At 37.2% G+C, this 7500-nt stretch overlaps 1 long non-coding RNA gene across 1 annotated transcript in view; it reads right to left on the bottom strand.

Annotated features, from left to right (window-relative positions):
- Window positions 1-7500, bottom strand: part of LOC119597678 — a 100849-nt gene that overhangs the window by 782 nt on the left and 92567 nt on the right. The window lies entirely within an intron of this gene.

The raw sequence follows: 7500 nt of genomic DNA, 5'->3' as shown, positions 1-7500 counted from the left end.
AATAATTATTCCGAATATTTCATGTATCAGTTGACGATATTGCACAAAAGGTGAATGGCATCTGATATCTAGAGAATTCTAATACATAACTAAATCACTTTGTTGGATATTCAAGCGATACATCAATGCCATAAAAGAAATAAATATAGAGATTAATGCAAAGAAGAGAGATTCTAAATCCCAAGATAACCTTGGAATAATTTTTAATAAGCACTTTACACAAAGATTTTATTTTTTCATTTTTCGAAACTTTTTTGATGCAACATCGATAGAGAAAAAAAACGTTGAACTAATATAGGTAAAGACAGATAGACAAATTAGCTAACGGCAATCTTACATAGATATGACACCTAAAAAAAATAATGAGAAAGACGATAGATACTAAATATACAAAAGGGGTTCTAGTATAACCTTACGAGAAAAAAAAACTTATCGTAGAAATGAACTGATATCTAAAAGCATTACATCAAAACCCGAATTAGTAGGAAAGGCACTGCAATAAGGCCAAATAAATTAATGTGGAAATGCATACTCAACATAAGGATCTGGAAGGAAGTCTTGATGGTCAAAAGGATTAAGCGAAAATGTAAATAAAAGTATATTATTTCCAGGGAAGAATATGGAAAGTCAGTCTCTTAGGATATCTTCAAATTAGAAAAAAAAAGATAGGTATTTCTTTTTTCTTCTTTTTTAGCGGGGGGATATATATTTCTATAAACCCTTAAGATGAGTTCGAACAGTAAACTAACAAAAAGTAAAAATATTCGTTGATTACATAGGTGAAAACTCATTTACTGCGTGTTAAGGATTTCAGTACAACTACACATAGCGGGCTATATATAGCCCATAACCTACATTGCTTTTTAAATTCACTGCATTTATATCATGAGAAAGCTAATATATAGCATACCTAATGCTTAACGTTTCTAATCACAATATAATCTACACCTAACGAGACTAATTACAAAAATCGAATAAATAAATAAAGAAATATATATTATACAAAGACCCTAATGTTATACAACGAGCCTAACCTGAGCACACCACACACGCTCTATATTATGAAAACATCTTCCTGTCGGACATCTGAAGTGGGATTACCCTGAGGTGTCTGCATAGAATTATTGATGACGTCTAGCTTTAACGTGTACTTCGCACGAGGTATGATGCATCTCATACTGACCATCGCCCCATGATGTCAACGTACGGCCAATTCCTGTCGCATTCAGTCCACGGGGCTATTAGTATGACTATTACTGTTGAGAATCATGTGTCGAGAACATTTAACTGTATGTCATGAGCTAATTCTATGCCTTAACCACGCTACAGTCCGTGCATGTTGAATCCATTCTATAACGAGGCTTGGCAGTTGGATGGATATTAACGACGTTTGGCTCTTTATTATTGAAAGAAATCGAATCTATTGCTTGATTATGTGAGGTCCAGTAGCTGTTTTTTGTGTTTTCTATTTCTTTATTTACTTCTTATCAAAATCGTTAGTCAAAATATACCTGAACATCTGAGGAAAGACTGGAGAGGGTCAACAGGCTTGGCAATCCTAGCCTGTACTCATATTAAGTCAGTGTATTTTGTATTGTGTATTTTGTGTACAGTGTATTTTGCCATGTTGCATCTTATATATGATGTGCGTATTTGCAAATGAAGTGCATATAGCAGTTACCTTGCAGAATATCTGTAGCGACGGCAACGGTATATCGAATCTTTTTGCTAAATGCCATAATGATACCGCTTTTTGGTATGTGCATCATATCTAGTATGTTACATTTTATTGAGATATGTTGATTCTTTCTAGTGGATTATGAGTAGTTTTAATGTGTATAGTCCTGTTTGTGTAAAGCCTAACGATATTGCACCCATTGGTGTAATTAATATACAGTATTTTTTAAGATTCATTTGACATACCATAATAAAGTTTCTTGTACAAAAAAATAAACGACTGGTTGACCATACCAGAGATGTCGGAGAATCGTAAACAAAGAGGACAGATAGGTAATAGCAATAGCATGTTATTCGCACGTCTTGAGTTTAAGGACATCCACCTTACGTTATTAGGCGCCGAAAGCGAGTGTGATGTGCCGACCGAATAATGTATGTAGTGTATGTAATGTTGTATGTTGTATGTAGTGTGCGAGCCGTGTGATGTGGTCTCTGGCGTTCTTAATACCGAACGTCTTTGTACCAATCAGCCTTGAGTGGAGTCTTTTATGCCAGGCACACGTATGTACATGGTTTCGGATTAACAACTGCTGTAGTCAAGGCCCCGTCTAGTTGGTTCCCGCTGCACCTGTTGCCCCGTGCAGCAGTGGCTATATCTGAAGGCCTCTTGGAGCTCGGTTCGGAGTTAGGGTGAGACTGCTTATTATTTTTTGGCAGTGAGAACGAGATCGATTCTTTATTCATATATAGTCTAATTTTTGGATAGCATATAAGGCTTAGAGCATTGAATGCGTGGGGCTTCTTCCTTGTACCTATGCGCAGGAAAAAGCAGGAGAGGATGGGACCAGATAGGGAAGGAGCGAAGAGGGATGAGTGCCAGGGAGTGCCATCCACTCTAACGCGAAGGACAAGAGCCGATGTAGAGGGGAAGGGGGGGGGGGGTTAAGGGAGAGCCACCACAGCCTCCTCCTACTCCCCCCCCCCCTCTCCTTCTTTCCTGCGAACAAGATCTCCACCTCCGTGCCACGTGAGCGCCCTCTCAGAATAAGCATACGAGACGAGAGACACGACAATTTGGGATCTTATTTGCATATCTGACTCGAAACTTCCGGCAAAACAGGTTTATGTGTCTGAGCACACCAACACATCCCGTCTGGGCGCTCTCTCCCCCCAACCCCCGTCCTCCACCCCCCTCCCCCTCTTCCTCTATTCCCTGCATTGACTCTTACTGTTTACCGCTAAGTTCAATGACACCGTAAAAGATGAAGCGCGGTGTGCTCAAGAAAGGATGCAGGGGGATGGTGATAAGGATCATGAAAATGGTAGCACGAACAGTGATAATTGCCGGAGAGCGAACTTTACGATAAACGATTCATCACATAAGAGTATCGTCAAATGATGATCACGAGAGATTCGATAATGATACAAATAAAGATAAACTTAACTGTAAGTAACGATATCTGCAGTAAGAATAACAGATACAAGAAAATCTGATGATAAACCAATAATAACCCTTAGTTGTAACAAAATAAGAAAAAACTTGCACAACAGTATCAGTAATGTTGACAAAAACACTATCATCAACATGATCAATATGATAATGAACATGATAACAACTACCATAACAAGGGTGAATAACAAGATGATAATAAATTGTAACAGTGGAATTAACAAGGAATAGAACCGGTTATAATAAAGAGACTAACAATGAAATAAGGATAATGATGATAACAATAATAGTTGTAATGATAACGGACGACACTGACAATAATAATGATAATGAACAAACAGGCAAACGATGATAAATATTAGGAAGATGGCAACAACAACAATGGGTAAAGTAACAAAAAAATTGCGATAACCGTGATAGTAGCAATAATACAAAAAAATGAAATAATGATATACGATAATAATCATACCAATGATTAACAAGAACAAGAACAGTAAGTGATAAAAAGCAATGCCAACGTAGATAATGAAATACCGATACGAAGATGATAACAGTAATAATGATAAGAACAGCAACAACGAGAATAATCTATTAGCAAAAACCATAGCAAAAGAGACAACATCAAAACTTGCGATAATTGTGACGATATAAATAATGAGGATAATGATTGTAACATGTACAACAACACTGGTAACTAAAACAGAAGAAAGTTCAACAATCAACTGAACACGACCATCATTATCAAGATAAGGATCCTATATGTAAAGCTAATTATAAACAATGTTAATAATGAGGATTGATAAGCACACTGGTAACGAATGAATGTATTATCGAAGGCTATCAAGGAAACCGACAGAAATGCATATATTACATAGATCATTGATAACAATAACAGTAAAATGGAAAGGAAAGAAAGGCAGAAGAATGAGCGAAGATCATGATAATCGAGATGATCAGAACGATAACATAGATATTTTGATTCTATGCAAAATAGAGTTCATAGAGAGAGGGAAAAACGAGTCAGCAAAGGTGCCAATATATAATATGAACAGTACATAAAAATTAATACAGGAATTGAACAAAAAATAATATAGTAAAAAGACGACCAAATAGTACTGAACATAGTGAATGATTTATAAAAAGAAATAAATTAATCATTAGTTTTTAAAAAAAGTATTTGTGGAAACTGAATAATAATACAAATCATAAAAAGGAGACAATAGGGTGAAAAACATACGAAAGAAGATCAACAAACAAAAAATCAGTTCTTTGAAAAACAATGAAAACAAAAAAAAGGAAAACAAACAAACAATGCAAGTTAATGAGAGAAAAAAATAAAACCAACAGATATCATCAAAATGAAACATCAGAATAACAAAACGAAAAAATAATTTCCCGAAAATATAGAACAATGCAAAAATATATTTATTATAAAGATAGTCATCATAAATGATAAAGACTTGAGGTGATGTCGACGATAAAAGTAGTAATAATAATAATGATAATGATAATAATAGTTATAATAATGATAATAATAAGAATAATGATAATATAATAATAATAATGATAATAATAATAATAATAATAATAATAGAAATAATAACAACAAACACGTCAAGAAGAAAACGAAGAGGACACGACACGAAGGCGACATGACTCACCACAGCGGAGCCTCCAGGTGCTTGTGACTCATGACTCGCAAAGAGAGCCGCCAAGTTTGTCACGAAAGGGTTAGCGGTCTCGGCGCGTGGTTCTGTGGCCCGCTGGAGGCTGTCACTTCGAGGGGGTGATGACATGGTGGGGGTGTGGTGGGGGAGTGTGGTGGGAAGTGGTGGGGTATGGTGGAAGATGGTAAAGATGTCGCAGTTGGTGGAGAGAGAGGGAGGGGGAGGTAGAGAGAGAGAGAGAAAGAGGGGGAGCGGGGAAAGAGAGAGAGGAGGGGGTGTATGGCGAAGTATGTTGGAAAAATGGTGAAGTGTTGGTTGGTTGGGAGAGATGGAGAGGGAGGTAGAGAGAGAAAGAGAGATAGGGACGGAAAGGAGAGAGAGAGAGAAAGAGAGAGAGGGGCGGAAAGGAGAGAGAGAGAGAAAAGAGAGAGAGAGAGAGAGAGAGAGAGAGAGAGAGAGAGAGAGAGAGAGAGAGAGAGAGAGAGAGAGAGAGAGAGGGAGACGTAGATAGAGAGGAAGGAGGGAAGAGAGAGACGAAGAGAAGAAATAAAAAACACAAAATGAAGAAATGAGAAGGGACGAGATATTGACTTGAAATATAAGATAGACTAAAAAAAAGGGGGGGAAAACACGAAAAGAACAACAACAACAAAAAATTATGAAACAAAGAGAAAAGAAGGAAAATCAAATTAAATGTATTTCTTTCTTATCGTTTTTCTTAATCTTTATAGACATCTTCCCTTTCTTACTACAGTGTATGTGCGTCGTTGGCTGTGAGTATGTGCATGGACCGAGGAGGCAATACGTACACGTGGCCTCACAGCGCATGCACACAAGCAGATGTGTGCATGCAGGAGAACATGCAGTAAAAATTCCAAACAAGAACGAACTCTTAAACAGCTCTTATCAGGCAAGTTCGAGATTGCTTATCAAGAGAGCATGTGTTTTCTAGATGCTGCTATGTAAATCGTTCAGAAGTCGTAGTATTAATAGATTTGAACGGAGTGATAATATTTGTTGTCTGCAAAGGAAGGAGAAACATGCTTTTTCCTTTTCGTTCAGTGCTTTTGTAACAAGCAGTTGTTCTAGAATTATTAGAAGAAAAAATAATGATAATCCCGAGAACCGACTCTGAACACTTTTTTTTTTTTTTTACTCACAGCAAAGCAGGCAACTAAAAACACCGAGGAAAGAATCTCATAACAGATTCAATAAAGGTGATTATGCAACTCGAAAACAAGAGTCGAACGCCTTTACATCAACGGCATGTGAATCTCCCCTCCTAACCCCCCCCCCCCTCCACCATGCAAGCTCCTTCACATACTAACAACCTGGATGCAATTAAAATTTTCGTCACTGCCCGTTTTCATTCGTTCACATCGACCGCCACGCCTTTTCCTTATCTTTCATCTCTCTCTCTCTCTCTCTCTCTCTCTCTCTATCTATCTATCTATCTTCTCTCTTTCTCTCTGTCATGCACTCAAAACCAATCAGTCTATCTGTCTAAATATCTTCATTTTTCTGTCTGTCTGTCTGTCTCTCTCTCTTTCTCTCTCTCTATCTATCTATCTATCTATCTAATTATCTATCTATATATATCTATATCTATCTGTCTATCTATCGATCTGTCTATCTATCTATCTATCTATCTATCTATCTATCTATCTATCTATCTATCTATCTATCTATATTATATATATATATATATATATATATATATATATATATATATATATATATATATATATATATATATATATATATATATATATATATATATATATATATACCTCCCATGCAGTCCAAACATATATCTGTCTATCCCTCCCATGCAGTCCAAACCCATCTCCTTTCAGAAGTCGATTATAATCATATCGGAAACAGGAAGAAGGAAAAAATATATATACATACATATGTCCCTAACAAACTGTAACAACCCTCTAAAAAGGTAAAGCAAGAAAAAAAATGCCTTTGATATCACCGAAGCCCGGAGGATCGACGCACAAAGAGCGACCCATAAAAAGGTTTGAGGTTTGAAATTTCGGGTATTCGGTGGCCCCGCCATGCCTGGGGCGACGCCAATGTTTACCGCTTGGAATGGAATCGAGTGGCCTGGAATGGCTTGGAAAATATGGCCCTGGGAATGGGACATAACGAGAAGGCTAGAGGTATTTTGAATAAGTGGCTATATCTCTTTTTTTCTATTTTTTTTTATTGGGGTATTCCCGAAGCGGTGGAAATCTATTCACATTTTGTATGTGTCACGTTGGTTGTTTGTATGTCCTTCGTATTTAAGGTAATGGATGGACTGTACATTTCCCTCTCCGTTTTTCGATTTGATTATTTGTGCTTCTAATTCTCTGTCTATCTAATGATTGGTCTGTTTGTTTATCAATCCCTATCTCTCCTCTCCCCTCTCTCTCTCTCTCTCTCTCTCTCTCTCTCTCTCTCTCTCTCTCTCTCTCTCTCTCTCTCTCTCTCTCTCTCTCTCTCTCTCTCTCTCTCTCTCTCTCTCTCTCTCTCTCTCTCTCTCTCTCTCTCTCTCTCATGGTGTCACAGCTTCAATAAGGCAGTCAACATCACTGTAGAAGCTTCACCACACAAGCCCATTCAGAGAATACTATCATGAATGTCTAGTTCTTCTAAGTTTAATAAGTTCTTTCTGTTACTTTAGGGTCCACCCTGGCATTCACCAGGCCAGGGTTG

This window comes from Penaeus monodon, chromosome 3 (genome assembly GCF_015228065.2).
Source record: "Penaeus monodon isolate SGIC_2016 chromosome 3, NSTDA_Pmon_1, whole genome shotgun sequence".
In the NCBI taxonomy this organism is placed as follows: Eukaryota; Metazoa; Arthropoda; class Malacostraca; order Decapoda; family Penaeidae; genus Penaeus; species Penaeus monodon.
Note: the sequence above shows the minus strand (reverse complement) of the source record. Positions and strands in the feature narration are given on the sequence as shown.